At 37.0% G+C, this 16,239-nt stretch overlaps 1 long non-coding RNA gene across 5 annotated transcripts in view; it reads left to right on the forward strand.

Annotated features, from left to right (window-relative positions):
- The window catches only part of LOC134739739 (uncharacterized), a 79,946-nt gene that overhangs the window by 2,828 nt on the left and 60,879 nt on the right, over positions 1-16,239 (forward strand). The window lies entirely within an intron of this gene.

Consider the following 16,239-nt stretch of genomic DNA (forward strand, 5'->3'; position numbering starts at 1 on the left):
ATCATTGAAGACTTCTGTGGTGCTTATTCTTTGTAGGCTGGGAATAGTGGACCTGCCAGTCAGCTTGGCTTCCTTATTCATGGCTATGATGGAAAGGAGTGGCAGGGACCAGGTTTAGTCGTTGAATCTCCAGAATTAAGGTGGGGGTGGTTATCATAATGGGCAACAAAAGGAAGTAATAATCAAAACGGTTTAACCCACAGAGATTTTTTGGCATTGACTAATTGATCATGAATTACCTAAAACTGAAATAGATAGGCAGCCTTTAAATTCTTCCTGGATTTATTGATGCTGAAAAACTCTAGGTCTGGTGGATAGAAGTCTGACTTGAATCATCACAGTACAGAGTTGCAGTTCCCAATCAATTCCCAGATTTGAGCCAGCTCATGACCTAGAGTTCTGTAAATGGAAGAGAGGCCATTTACCTTGAGAAAAGACCCTGCTTCATGCCAAAAATTTGTATTGAAAATCTTCATCCTAGTCTTCCCCAAGTGGACCTGCAGCCATTTTCCAAGTTGACTGTGCATTGGGGAAAGGGGACTAATGAAACTTTTTGGATATTACTGGATACTCACTGCTGATACTAATTTCTATAGACCCAAAATACTACTGGGTCCACCAGTCAGAGTAAAACCAGTTTTAGCTCAGGTTTTTCTCATAGTGAGTCAAGTGGGTCTCAGAAACCACTGTGTGGTTTATTTCTTCAGTTCCAGAATGCAGAGTTAGGCCAGACATACTTGGCGCCTGGAAGAATCTCTACATTGATTCCCTACTCCATGGAATTAAGGCTATTATGGTGGGAAAGGCCAAGTAGAAGCCATTAGAACTGTCTTTACCTACCAATAGTAAGTCACTGTTTCTGTAAAAGGTCTAGACATTAATGCAATAATCAAGGGCTTAAGAATGCAGGACAGTCATTCCTACAGCATCCTCCTTCAAACTGCTATTTGGTCCTGTACAGAAGATAATGGGTCTTGGAGAATAATGCCAAATTATCATAAATGTAACCAATTACAACTGCTATTCCAAATATGATTTCATGGCTGGAGCTATCAAGAATTGTGAAGTGTCTGAGGTTTTACTATATTTGCAAGGTAATAAGTTAGCACACTATAGTTTTATACATACTGGCAGATGATATGAGACTCCTTCATCAGAGGCTGTAGCCTTTGTATGATTCACATCACAGCAAACAGCATGAGTTTCTTGTTTGCATTGGTTCTCCTTGCTTCAAAAGTCTCATAAAGCAATGTGGAGGACCCTCATAAAGCAATGTGGAGGAGGAATCTGAACATTCAATGGATTTATGTTAGAGCTGAGGATCCCTAAGCTTAGGGAACCTTGACCTTTTAAAAGTATTGCTGGTAAACCTGTCCAATATTTTCTCTGGAGGAAGACATTTTCTTTACTATCTTATACAACAAACAAATGTGTCCTCTGTCTAAGAGAGAGACACTATTTCTATCTTTCAAGGCATTTTGCTAAGCAAACTTGTTTTAAAAAAATTTTATTCATTTTATTTTAAGTTACAGGATACTTGTGCAGGACGTGCAGGTTTGTTACACAGATAAACGTGTGCCATAGTGGTTTGCTGCACCTATCAACCCATCACCCAGGTATTAAGCCCAGCATGCATTAGCTATTTATTCTGATGCTCTCCCTTCCCCTACCCCAGCCCCTGACAGGCCGTGGTTTGTATCATTCCCCTCCCTGTGTCCCTGTGTTCTCATTGTTCAGCTCCCACTTATAAATGAGAACAGGCAGTGTTTGGTTTTCTGTTCCTGAGTTAGCTTTCTGAGGATAATGGCTTCCAGCTCCATCTGTGTCTCTACAAAAGACATAATCTCATTTCTTTTTATGGCTGCATAGTATTCCATGGTGTATACATGCCACATTTTCTTTATCCAGTCTATCATTGATGGGCATTTGGGTTGATTCCATGTCTTTGCAATTGTAAATAGCAAATATGTGTGCATGTATCTTTATAATAGAATGATTTATATTCCTTTGCATATATACCCAGTAATGGGATTGCTGGGTCAAATGGTATTTCTGGTTCTAGATCCTTGAGGAATTACCACACTGTCTTCCACAGTGGTTGAACTAACTTCATGCCCACTAACAGTGTAAAAGTGTTCCTGTTTCTCCACAGCCTCGCCAGCATCTGTTGTTTCTTGACTTTTTAATCACTATTCTGACTGATGTTAAATGGTGTCTCATTGTGGTTTTGATTTGTATTTCTCTAATGGTCAATGATGTTGAGCTTTTATTTGTGTGTTTGTTGGCCACATGTATGTCTTCTTTTGAGAAGTATCTGTCCATGTCCTTTGCCCACTTTTTGATGGGGTTGCTTGTTTTTTTCTTGCAAATTTGCTTAAGTTCCTTGTAGATTCTGGATATTAGACCTTTGTCAGATGGATAGATTGCAAAGATTTTCTTCCATTCCATAGGTTATCTGTTCACTCTGATATAGTTTATTTAGCTGTGCAGAAGCTCTTTAGTTTAATCAGGTCCCGTTTGCCAGTTTTTGCTTTTGTTGCAATTGCTTTAGATGTTTTTAAACAAACATTCTTGAAAAGATAGTGCATAACAAAAGCTAATATATAATGTGGAGAAATGTGAGCGATCCCTAGAGAATTGTCTCTCAACAGGAACAAATCAACACATATTACCTGGCACATGGCACGTAGCAATTGAACTGATGGATGCCTTTTTCCCTATATTTGTTAGTAAAGACAATTAAGAGCAATTGCATTCAGATGGTGTGAAGGTAAATTTTATCTGTCATCTTGGCTAGGCTACTGCCCAGTTATTTTGTCAACCACTAGTAAAGATGTTGCTGTGAAGCTATTTTATAAAGATGGCAAACATTTGCGATCAGTTGATTTCAAGTACAGAAGATTACCTTTCATGAAATGGATGCATTCCATACAATCAGTTGAAGTCCTTAAGAACAAAAGTTGAGGTTTCTTGGAAAATAAGGAATTCTGTCTCAATACTGTAATGTAAAAACACTGCCAGTTTCCCACCTGCTGGTCTGCCCTGCAGATTTAAGATTCAAGACTGCAACATCAACTCTTACCTAAATTTCCAACCTGTAAGCTTGCCCTACAGATATACTTTCCAGCTCCAAAAGTCTCATCATTTTTAAATTATTTTATGATAGTTTAGTATTATCTGTACTCTGGAAATTATTTATGTATACTGTATCTGTATAATGGAACTACTACATATTGATGTGCAAACCGCCTACCTCTTCCTCACTTTGTGTTCAGTGATATCACATTTGGTGGGATAAAATTGGCCATGGTGGAAGTATTAATACCATAGAAACTGGCAAAATCTATGTAAGGGCTTTTTCCCCCTTGGAAAACTGGTTGCTAAACATTTATCAGTGAACCACTTCTTATAGCTCAGTGTTTAAATTACAGAATATCAAAGGGAGAGTGTGACTCAGCTACGAGAAGAATAAATACTACCCAAAAATATACAAAGAAATTTTATAGACCCTTGAGAAGTTTAACATATTTTCAGTTTTACAAGGGATAGTTGCATTATATGAGGCAGAAGCATAATTTATTTTTATTTGGAAATTAGGTATGTTTAAAAGAAGTATGGTTGGGCCACATTGACAAGAGTGGTTAGGTAGTGGCTTTATACTTTGTTAATCTAGCTAAGCTGGAACTACGTTTACAAGAATTCCCTTTCCCGTATAGTTCTGTTTAGGGTTGGTGACAAGAAAAATTTGCATGAGATTTGGGAGACATAAGTAAAGCTTCAGTTGCATTTGTGTTCAGATGGTTTGTGTTCAGTCAGGTTCTGCCAGGTATGTGGCCTAAATCTATGATAAACTGTTAGCTTCCTCTGCAAGTCACCCACAATGTTGAAATTGAGGCCTGAATGTAGCAAAAGATAGATACAAGTTCTAGTTCATATTCATGAGCTCCAGCTCATCCTTGCAGGTTTCAGCTTATTCTTGCTCTCCCCACTTCACATTTCCCATTCATCCTTCTTTCCAGTCCAGCATCAGATATAGAAGCAACATCCTTATATAGAATCGTTACTAGCTCTCACAATTGCTAGGGGCTCAATGTCAAACCCTTACGGTAAACTTTATTTTATATCACTTATAGTGGATCTCTTTTCTGATTGAATCCTGATACAGGGAGGCAATTAGGGTTTGAACTAATAGGCCATGATAAAGAGTGTGGATTTTGTTCTTAATGCATTAAGAATCTTTTGGGTAGTTTTTGGCAGCATGCAGTAATATGAATGAATTGAGGACAGTCATAGGTAGGTATAAGCAAGGTGAGCAGTTCTATATCAATAGTCTAAATGAGAAATGATAGTAAATTGGACTAGGAAGATGGCAGTGTAGCTAGAAAGAAATGGATATATTAATACATTATTTGAGGTAGGGATAGTATGACTAGCTGATGAATTGGATTTGGGTGATAAGGGAAAGAAAAGAATCAAGAATGACTTCTAGGTTTTCAGCTTGAGCAAGTAGGTGGATAATAATGCCATTCATTAGCTCTAAAAGACTGGAGGAAAACAGACCAAAAGTTCTGTTTTGGAATTGTTAAATCTGAGAAGTATATTTGAGATCTGAATAGTCAAAAAGATATAAGAAATCTGGATCATGAGAGAGTTCAGTGCTGAAAATACAAATCTGGAAATTATCAACATAGATATGTAAAGTCTAGAAATTGGATGAAGTCATTCAGGGAGAAAGTGAATAAATATTATGATTCAGTTATGGCATAATAATTGAGTAGAGAGCATTAGCTTATTTTTTTTTAACAGTTCACCATGCACTCATAGGTCACTGGTGATTGTACAAGACAATTCCAAGTACCCCTCCACCCCCATTATAATTCTTTGAGTTTCAGAATAAGTACTGAATGATATAAGGTAATGATAATGGTAACACCAATATAAATAAGCATTATTAATATTAGTTAACTTTATAAGAGAAACAATCATGATATAATTGATGTTATTCACTATTCCTTGCCTTATTAGAAAGGTACGTGATACGGCTTACATAGATAGAAGTATATTAAGCATCAAAATTATAACAGCCAGGGACTATTAGTCAGAGTTTCTGGTTTTTGTCCTGGGAATAAAGACAATGTGTGTTTGTTTGAAAAGCTGTCCTAAAGTTGACTTAGAAAAAAATACCAGCTTATTCTCGTTTACTGTCTACAGAAGCAATTCACTTGATGCCAGATGTTAGACTTGGGTGAATGGGCAAATTGATCTTTCCAGTTCTGCACTAAGATTATAAAAATGTAGCACCACTTGAAACCAGTCCTGTAGCTTCTTGTATTCAATGACAGACTTAGGAATAAGTATAAAAGCAACTACTGGGAGGACCAGAATCTTGACTTTCCGTTTTGGCATTGGCATGATTATGTATCATCAATGAGATGCAATGTAGTGAGGCTTTGGAGTCAGAGTTCTGGGTGAAAATTTTGGGTCTATTAGTATCTGGTTGTGTGATCTTAGGGTAAGTTGTCCATCCCCTTTGAGTCCTAGTTTCTTCACCAAAATGAGAATAACAATAACTAACTTCTAGAAATATTTTACTAAATGAAATACTGTGCCTGATACACTCTTTGCAAATACTCAGGGTTCACCAGCTATCATTTATTGTTCATGTTTAGCCAGTTATATCTATTCTGTTTAAGTCTCTCATCTTCCATAATACCTTAAATCCCACAGATGACCTTCTCTTCTTCCTCCTTCTCCTTTTCCTCCTCTTCTCCTCCCGCCCCCTTCTTCATCTCCTTGAGGCATGTGTTATCTATTTGTTGCCTCTCAGTTTTAGGTCTATCCTTCATTGCCCTGCTTGTGATACTGAAGCATTTTTTCATTATCAGCTGGCACAATGTTAAATTTTGTCACCAGAGGGCACTGGAGGTATGCTGGAGGATGAAAGGGCTTTTCTTCTGGTTCCTAGTGTGCTCTGCGCGATTGCTTCTGCAGTGCATGACAGTTAGGAGCATATAGGACAATTGGCTGATACTTACTTCCCCATGGGAAGCATTCCCTAGCACCCCAGGGGATTGCTTCCTACTGGGCCACCCCTATGGGTAGTTTCTCAGTGAGCTCTGCAGCATGGCATCTTTCTTTCGGCAGCTTCACCTAGCAACCAAGGAAGTAGTTTCCCAGCTCACCATCTCTGTGGGAGGCTTTGCAGTGAGTTCTGAGGTACAACACCTTGTTGAAGGCTTCCTTCAGCATCCCAGAAGGCAGCTTCTCAGTAAGTTCTACCAGCATGGCATCTGCATGAACTTCTCCACCATCCACACACAGGTGGATGGTGTCCTTCCCAGTGAAAGTTTGGATTTCAGCTCTGGAGGCCTCTTCTGTATTTGATTCATGCCTAGGTGCTATGCTTCAGTGCTAGAGGTATTGATTGCTGTGTATGTTTTCTATGTATTTATCCTTTAAGCTTGTCTTTATCTATTAATAGGTAATTCCCGTTTATAGTTAATAATTTTTTATGTTAAACTTCCCCTGTTCAAATTACTGTGTGGTTCTGTCTCCTGATCGGAATCTGATAGATATAAGATACAACTTACATGCAATGAAATGCTCAGATCTTAAGTGAACTCTTCCCTTTCACTCAGCACAATGTTGAGATTCATCCTTGTTGCATGCATATCTATCTCTATTATCTATCTAATTATCTATTTATAATCTATTTTTCCTTTATATTACCGACTAGTATTTTATTGTATAACTGTATCACATTTTATTGATCCATTCACCTGTTGATGGACATCAGCGTTGTTTCTAGTTTTTGGCTATTATATGTAAAGTTGCCACAAAACTTCTTGTGGAAGCTTTTTGCTGTCATAAGATTTCATTTCCCTTAAACGAATACCTACGAGTAGAACTTCTGGGATGTGGGAGGTGATGTATGTTTTGTTTTTGATGGAACTTCCAGTTTTTCAAAATGGTTGCATCGTTATATTCTCCTATCATGAATGTCTGAGATCCTGGTTGCTCTGTGTCCTCTTCAATATGTTGTGTTTTCACAGCTCTTCTTTGAGACAGCAAGGGCTGATAACCCAGATTAGATGAAAGCTGGTGTGCTGTCCTTGGCCTGCTTGCTCTCAGATTTGTTCTTTGTCTTTTCACACTCCTCATGACCATTCTGCAGTCCATTCTTTGGGAATGATTACCTACTTACAACTCTGCTATTTTATAACTTTACCATCCTCTATGCTCCAACCACTTTTCTTTCTGATTTTTCTATTATAACTTTGATTTTTTAATTTTTAATTTTAAATATTTTTTATTATTTTATTTCAATAGGTTTTTGGGGAACAGATGGTGCTTCGTTACATGAATAAATTATTTGATGGTGATTCTGAGATTTCGGTGTACCCGTTACCCAAGCAGTATACACTGTAGCCAATGTGCAGTATTTTATCCCTCCTCCGTCCCCCAACCCTTTCCCGCATAGTCCCGAAAGTCCATTGTATCATTCTTATGCTTTGCATCCTCATAACTTAGCTCCCACTTATGAGTGAGATCATACAATGTTTGATTTCCCATTCTTGAGTTACTTTACTTAGAATAATGGTCTCCAATTCCATCCAGGTCGCTGCAAATGCCATTATTTCATTCCTTTTTATGGCTGAGTAGAATTCCATGGTATATATACATGCCACATTTTCTTTATTCACTCGTTGATTGATGGGCATTTGGGCTGGTACCACATTTTTGCAATTGCAGATTTTGTGGCTATAAATATGCATGTGCAAGTATCTTTTTCGTATAATGTCTTCTTTTCCTCTGGGGAGATACCTAGTAGTGAGATTGCTAGATCAAATGGTAGTTCTACCTTTAGTTCTTTAAGGAATCTCCACACTGTCTTCCATAGTGGTTGTACTAGTTTACATTCCCACCAACAGTGTAGAAGTGTTCCCTTTTCACCACATCCACACCAACATGATTATTTTTAGATTTTTTGATTATGGCTATTCTTATAGGAGTAAGGTGGTAGTGCATTGTGGTTTTACATTTCCCTGATCATTAGTGATATTGAGCATTTTTTTCATATGCTTGTTGGTCATTCGTATATCTTTTGTTGAGAGTTGTTGATTCATGTCTTTAGCCCACTTTTTGATGGGGTTGTTTATTTTTTTCTTGCTAATTGGTTTGAGTCCCTTGTAGATTCTGGATATTAGTCTTCTGATGGATGTATAAATTGTGAAGATTTTCTCTCATTCTGTGGGTTGTCTGTTTACTCTGCTGACCATTTCTTTTGCTGTGCAAGCATTCTTTAGTTTAATTAAGTCTCACCTATTTAGCTTTGTTTTTTGTTGCATTTGCTTTTGGGTTCTTGGTCATGAAATTTTTGCCTAAGCCAATGTCTATAAGGGTTTTCCTGATGTTACATTCTTGAATTTTTATAGTTTCAGGTCTTAGATTTAAGTCCTTCCTTTATCTTGAATTGATTTTTGTGTAAGATGAGAGATGAGGATCCAGTTACATTCTGCTGCATGTGGCTTGCCAATTATCACAGCACCATTTGTTGAATAGGGTGCTTTTTTTCCACTTTATTTTTTGTTTGCTTTGTCAAAGATCATTTGGCTGTAAGTATTTGGATTTATTTCTGGGTTCTCTATTCTCTTCCATTAGTCGATGTGTCTATTTTTATACCAGTACCATGCTGTTTTGGTGACTATGGCCTTATTGCATAGTTTGAAGTTGGGCAATGTCATGCCTCCAGATTTGTTCTTTTTGCTTAGTCTTGCTTTGGCTATGCAGGCTCTTTTTTGGTTCCACATGAATTTTAGAATTGCATTTTTCTAGTTCTGTGAAGAATTATGGTATTATTTTGATGGGAATTGCATTGAATTTGTAGATTGCTTTTGACAGTATGATCATTTTCACAATATTGATTTGACTTATCCACAAACATGGGATGTGTTTCCATTTGTTTGTGTCATCTCTAATTTTTTTCAGCAATGTTTATTGCATTCTACATTATTATAGTGATTTGTAACTATGTCCCTGTTTCTCTTCTGCTAAAGTGTCAGCTCTTTGAAAGCATGGACTATGGTTTATTTATTTTAGTTTTCTACAATGTATGATATGGGACATTGCAAATATTAAGTGCTCAATTGATGTTTGTTGACACCTATTCATATGCTTAAAACAATTTGGATTCATAGTGACCCTCTCCTTTAGATGCTTGGACTGAAATTGTAAGATAATACATGTGTGTTATATTTTATTTTAATTTTATGGATACATAGTAGGTGTATATATTTATGGGATACATGAGATATTTTGATACAGGCATAAAATGTGTCATAATCACACAGGGTAAATGGAATATCTGTCACCTCAAGCTTTTTTTCTTCTTTTCTTTTTTTTTTTTTATTATACTTTAAGTTTTAGGGTACATGTGCACAACGTGCAGGTTTGTTACATATGTATACATGTGCCATGTTGGTGTGCTGCACCCATTAACTCTTCATTTAACATTAGGTATATCTCCTAATGCTATCCCTCCCCCCTCCCCCCACCCCACAACAGTCCCCAGTGTGTGATGTTCCCCTTCCTGTGCCCATGTGTTCTCATTGTTCAATTGCCACCTATGAGTGAGAACATGCGGTGTTTGGATTTTTGTCCTTGCGATAGTTTGCTGAGCATGATGGTTTCCAGCTTCATCCATGTCCTTACAAAGGACAGGAACTCATCCTTTTTTATGGCTTCATAGTATTCCATGGTGTATATGTGCCACATTTTCTTAATCCAGTCTATCATTGTTGTACATTTGGGTTGGTTCCAAGTCTTTGCTATTGTGAATAGTGTCACAATAAACATACGTGTGCATGTGTCTTTGTAGCAGCATGTTTTATAATCCTTTGGGTATATATCCAGTAATGGGATGGCTGGGTCAAATGATATTTCTAGTTCTAGATCCCTGAGGAATTGCCACACTGACTTCCACAATGGTTGAACTAGTTTACAGTCTCACCGACAGTGTAAAAGTGTAAATGTGTTCCTATTTCTCCACATCCTCTCCAGCATCTGTTGTTTCTTGACTTTTTAATGATCACCATTCTAACTGGTGTGGCAATCATTGTGGTTTTGATTTTGCACTTCTCTGATGGCCAGCATTTTTTCATGTGTCTTTTGGCTGCATAAATGTCTTCTTTTGAGAAGTGTCTGTTCATATCCTTCACCCACTTTTTGATGGGGTTGTTTGATTTTTTTCTTGTAAATTTGTTTTTTATTGTAGATTCTGGGTATTAGCCCTTTGTCAGATGAGTAGGTTGCAAAAATTTTCTCCCATTCTGTAGGTTGCCTGTTCACTCTGATGGTAGTTTCTTTTGCTGTGCAGAAGCTCTTTAGTTTAATTAGATCCCATTTGTCAATTTTGGCTTTTGTTGCCATTGCTTCTGGTGTTTCAGACATGAAGTCCTTGCCCATGCCTATGTCCTCAATGGTATTGCCTGGGTTTTCTTCTAGGGTTTTTATGGTTTTAGGTCCAACATTTAAGTCTTTAATCCATCTTGAATTAATTTTTGTATAAGGTGTAAGGAAGGGATCCAGTTTCAGCTTTCTACATATAGCTCAAGCTTTTATTGTGTGTGTGTGTGTGTGTGTGTTACAAACATTCCAATTATATTCTTTTCATTATTTAAAAAGGTACAATAAGTTATTACTGACTTTAGTCACCCTGTTGTACTAGCAAATATTAGATCTTATTTATTCTATTGAGCTATATTTTTGTACCCATTAACCATCCCCACTCTCCTACTCCCACTCCCCTTCCTAGCCTCTGGTAAACATAATTCTACTCTTTATCTCCATGAGTTCAATTATGGCAATTGTTTTAGCTCCCACAAATAAATGAGAACCTGTAAAGTTTGCCTTTCTGTGCCTGGCTTATTTCACTGAACATAATGACCTCCAGTTTCATCTATGCTGTTGTAAATGACAGAATCTCATTCTTTTCTGTGGCTGAATAGTACTTTATTCTGTATATGTACCATATTTTCTTTTGCAGTTCATCTGTTGATGGACACTTAGGTTGCTTCCAAATATTGGTTATTGTGAATAGTGCTGCAGTTAACATGGGAGTGCAGATATCTCTTTGATATACTGATTTCCTTTCCTTTGGATGTGTACCCAGCTGGATGTGTACCCAGCAGTGGGATTGCTAGATCATATAATAGCTCTATTTATTTATTTTTAGGAACTTCCCAACTGCTCTTTGACTAATTGACATTCCCCACAAGACTGTAGGAAGATTCCCATTTCTCCACATTCTTGTCAGCATTTGTTGTTGCCTGTCTTTTGGATAAAAGCCATTTTAACTTGGATGAGATGATATCTCATTGTGGTTTTGATTTGCATTTCTCTGACGTTCAGTGATGTTGAGTACCTTTGCATATGCCTGTTTGCCATTTATATATCTTCTTTCAAGAAATGTCTATTCAAATCTTTTGCCCATGTTTGATCACATTATTAGATTTTTTTCTATAGAGTTGTTTGAACTCCTTATGTATTCTAGTTATTAATCCCTTGTCAGCTGACTAGTTTGCAAATATTTTCTCCCATTTTATGGGTTGTCTCTTCACTTTATTGATTGTTTCCTTTGCTATGCAGAAGCTTTTTAACTTGATGTGATCCCATTTGTCCATTTTTGCTTTGGTTGCCTGTGCTCGTGGTACATTACTCAAGAAATCTTTACCCGTCCCAATGTCCTGGGAAGTTTTCCCAAAGTTTTCTTTGATCATGTTCATAGTTTGAGGTCTTATATTTAAGTTCTTAATCCATTTTGATTTGCTTTTCATATATGGTTTCGTTCTTCTGCATACAGATACCCAATTTTCCCAGCACCATTTTTTGAAGAGACTGTCCTTTTCCCAATGTATGTTATTGGTATCTTTGTTGAAAATAAATTCACTGTAGGTGTATGGATTTGTTTCTGAGTTCTCTATTCTGTTCCACTGGTCTATGTGTCTGTTTTCATGCCACTATCACACTGTTTTGGTTACTATAGCTCCATAGTGTAATTTGAAGTCAGGTAATGTGATTCCTTCAGTTTTATTCTTTTTGCTCAGGATAGCTTTGGCTGTTCTGGGTCTTTTGTGGTTCCATATACATTTTGGGATAGCTTTTTTCTATTTCTGTGAACAATGTCATTGGTATTTTGATAGGAATTGCATTGAATCTGTAGATTTCTTTGGGTAGTATGGATATTTTAGCAATATTGAATCTTCCAATCTATGAACATGGAATATCTTTCCTTTTTTTTTGGTGTCTTCTTTAATTTCTTGCATCAATGTTTTGTAGTTTTCATTATGGAGATCTTTCACTTCTTTGGTTAAGTTTATTCCTAGGTATTTAATTTTATTTATAACTATTGTAAATGCAATTACTTTCTTGATTTCCATTTCCGATTGTTTACCATTGGCATATAGAAATGCCACTGATTTTTGTATGTTGATTTTGAATCCTGCAACTTTTCTGAATTTGTTTATCAGTTCTAATAGTTTTTTTGGTGGAGTCTTTAGGTTTTTCTAAATATAAAATCATATTACTTGCAAACAAGGATAATTTGACTTCATCCTTCTCAGTTTGGATGTGCTTTATTTCTTTCTCTTGTCTGATTGCTCTAGGTAGGACTTCCAGTACTATGTTGAATAACAGTGGCAAAAGTGGGCATCCTTATTGTGTTCCCAATCTTTCAGTTTTTCCCCATTCAGTATGATACTGACTATGAGTCTGCTGTATATGGCTTTTATTATGTTGTGGTATGTTCTATCTAACTCTAGTTTTTAGAGTTTTCTTTTTAAATCATAAAGCGATGTTAAATTTTGTCAAATCCTTTTCAACATCAGTTATGTTTTTTGTCCTTCATTCTGTTGATACGATGTGTCATATTGATTGATTGGCATATGTTGAACCAAGGATGGTTCAATGTGTTACATTTATCCCTTGCATCCCTGGGATAAATCCCACTTGGTCATAATGAATGATCATTTTAATATGTTGTTGAATTCAGTTCACTAGTATTTGTTGAGGATTTTTTGCATCAGTACTCATCAGGGATACTGGCCTGTAGTTTTAGTTTTAAAAGTGTCTTTGTCTGCTTTTATTATCAGGATAACACTTGCCTTGTAGAATGAGTTTGGAAGTATTTCCTTCCCCTGTATTTTTTGGGATAGTTTGAATAGGACTGGTATTAGTTCTTCTTCATTGCCTGCTAAAATTCAGCAGTGAAGCCTTTGGGTCCCAGACTCATTTATGTTATTTTAAGCAGCTAAATTTGTGGTAATGTTACTCAGCAATAGATAACTAATACAATCTGTAACAGGCTCTGTTCCCTTTCTGCTTTTAGGTTAGGTTAATTGAATGATCTAGGATTATCAACCGTGGCTCAATACCATGCTCTTATCAATGGACCTTGAGCTTGATCATGCAAAAATACCCCAGGGATTCATAGTCAAGTAGCATAGGTGCTTGAGAGTAATTAAATAAGCAAATTTATTAGATTTTATATTCAGAATATAAATGTATTAAGAATATAAATATATGACACTTTGATATAAGAAGTAAATGTTTGTTCCTCTTTCCCTGCACTTGCAGAGAAAAATAGAAACTATTCTTTTTTATATTAATGCTAGATAAGGATTTTTACAAGATTCTTATACATATACATATAGATATGTATAATCCTGAAAGCCAGGATTATAATGCAACAGTCAGAAGTGAGAAGCCACACTAGGTTGAGATATCCTATTTTTTTTTTTCTGAGACATGATCTCGCTCTGTCACTCAGGATGGAGTGCAGTGGTGTGAGCATAGCATAGTTCACTGCAGCCTCAACTTCCTGGGCTCAAGTGATTCTCCTCCCATCTCAGCCTTCTAAGTAACTGGGACCACAGGTGTGTGCCACCAAGCCTGGCTAATGTTTTTTTTTTTTTTTTTTAAGTTTTAGGGTACATGTGCACAACGTGCAGGTTTGTTACATATGTATACATGTGCCATGTTGTTGTGCTGCACCCATTAACTCATCATTTAGCATTAGGTATGTCTCCTAATGCTATTCCTCCCCCTCCCCCCACCCCACAACAGTCCCCAGTGTGTGATGTTCCCCTTCCTGTGTCCAAGTGTTCTCACTGATCACCTCACACCTATGAGTGAGAACGTGCGGTGTTTGGCTTTTTGTCCTTGCGATAGTTTACTGAGAATGATGGTTTCCAGCTTCATCCATGTCCTTACAAAGGACATGAACTCATCCTTTTTTATGGCTGCATAGTATTCCATGGTGTATATGTGCCACATTTTCTTAATCCAGTCTATCATTGTGGACATTTGGCTTGGTTCCAAGCCTTTGCAATTGTGAATAGTGTGGCAATAAATGTGTGCATGTGTCTTTATAGCAGCATGTTTTATAATCCTTTGGGTATACACCCAGTAAAGGGATGGCTGTGTCAAATGGTACTTCTAGTTCTAGATCCCTGAGGAATCGCCACACCAACTTCCACAATAGTTGAACTAGTTTACAGTCCCAGGAACAGTGTAAAAGTGTTCCTATTTCTCCACATCCTCTGCAGCACCTGTTGTTTCCTGACTTTTTAATGATTGCCATTCTAACTGGTGTGAGATGGTATCTCATTGTGGTTTCGATTTGCATTTCTCTGATGGCCAGTGATGATGAGCATTTTTTCATGTGTTTTTTGGCTGCATAAATGTCTTCTTTTGAGAAGTGTCTGTTCATATCCTTTGCCCACTTTTTGATGAGGTTGTTTGTTTTTTTCTTGTAAATTTGTTTGAGTTCATTATAGATTCTGGATATTAGCCCTTTGTCAGATGAGTAGGTTGCAAAAATTTTCTCCCATTTTGTAGGTTGCCTGTTCACTCTGATGGTGGTTTCTTTTGCTGTGCAGAAGCTCTTTAGTTTAATTAGATCTCATTTGTCAATTTTGGCTTTTGTTGCCATTGCTTCTGGTGTTTTCGACATGAAGTCCTTGCCCATGCCTATGTCCTGAATGGTATTGCCTAGGTTTTCTTCCAGGGTTTTTATGGTTTTAGGTCTAACATGTAAGTCTTTAATCCATCTTGAATTAATTTTTGTATAAGGTATAAGGAAGGGATCCAGTTTCAGCTTTCTATATATGGCTAGCCAGTTTTTCCAGCACCATTTATTAAATAGGGAATCCTTTCCCCATTGCTTGTTTTTGTCAGGTTTGTCAAAGATCAGATAGTTGTAGATATGCGGCATTATTTCTAAGGGCTCTCTTCTGTTCCATTGGTCTATTTCTCTGTTTTGGTACCAGTACCATGCTGTTTTGGTTACTGTAGCCTTGTAGTATAGTTTGAAGTCAGGTAGTGTGATACCTCCAGCTTTGTTCTTTTGGCTTAGGATTGACTTGGTGATGCGGGCTCTTTTTGGTTCCATATGAGCTTTAAAGTAGTTTTTTCCAATTTTGTGAAGAAAGTCATTGGTAGCTTGATGGGGATGGCATTGAATCTGTAAATTACCTTGGGCAGTATGGCCATTTTCATGATATTGATTCTTTCTACCCATGAACATGGAATATTCTTCCATTGTTTGTATCGTCTTTTATTTCATTGAGCAGTGGTTCATAGTTCTCCTTGAAGAGGTCCTTCACATCCCTTGTAAGTTGTATTCCTAGGTATTTTATTCTCTTTGAAGCAATTGTGAATGGGAGTTCACTCATGATTTGTCTCTCTGGTTGTCTGTTATTGGTGTATAAGAATGCTTGTGATTTTTGTACATTGATTTTGTATCCTGAGACTTTGCTGAAGTTGCCTATCAGCTTAAGGAGATTTTGGGCTGACTCGATGGGGTTTTCTAGATATACAATCATGTCATCTGCAAACAGGGACAGTTTTACTTCCTCTTTTCCTAATTGAATGCCCTTTATTTCCTTCTCCTGCCTGATTGCCCGGGCCAGAACTTCCAACAGTATGTTGAATAGGAGTGGTGAGAGAGGGCATCCCTGTCTTGTGCCAGTTTTCAAGGGGAATGCTTCCAGTTTTTGTCCATTCAGTATGATATTGGCTGTGGGTTTGTCATAGATAGCTCTTATTATCAATACCTAATTTATTGAGAGTTTTTATCATGAAGGTTGTTGAATTTTGTCAAAGGCCTTTTCTGCATCTATTGAGATAATCATGTGGTTTTTGTCTTTTGTTCTGTTTATATGCCAGATTACGTTTATTGAT

Source organism: Pongo pygmaeus, chromosome 5 (genome assembly GCF_028885625.2).
Source record: "Pongo pygmaeus isolate AG05252 chromosome 5, NHGRI_mPonPyg2-v2.0_pri, whole genome shotgun sequence".
Taxonomy (NCBI): Eukaryota; Metazoa; Chordata; class Mammalia; order Primates; family Hominidae; genus Pongo; species Pongo pygmaeus.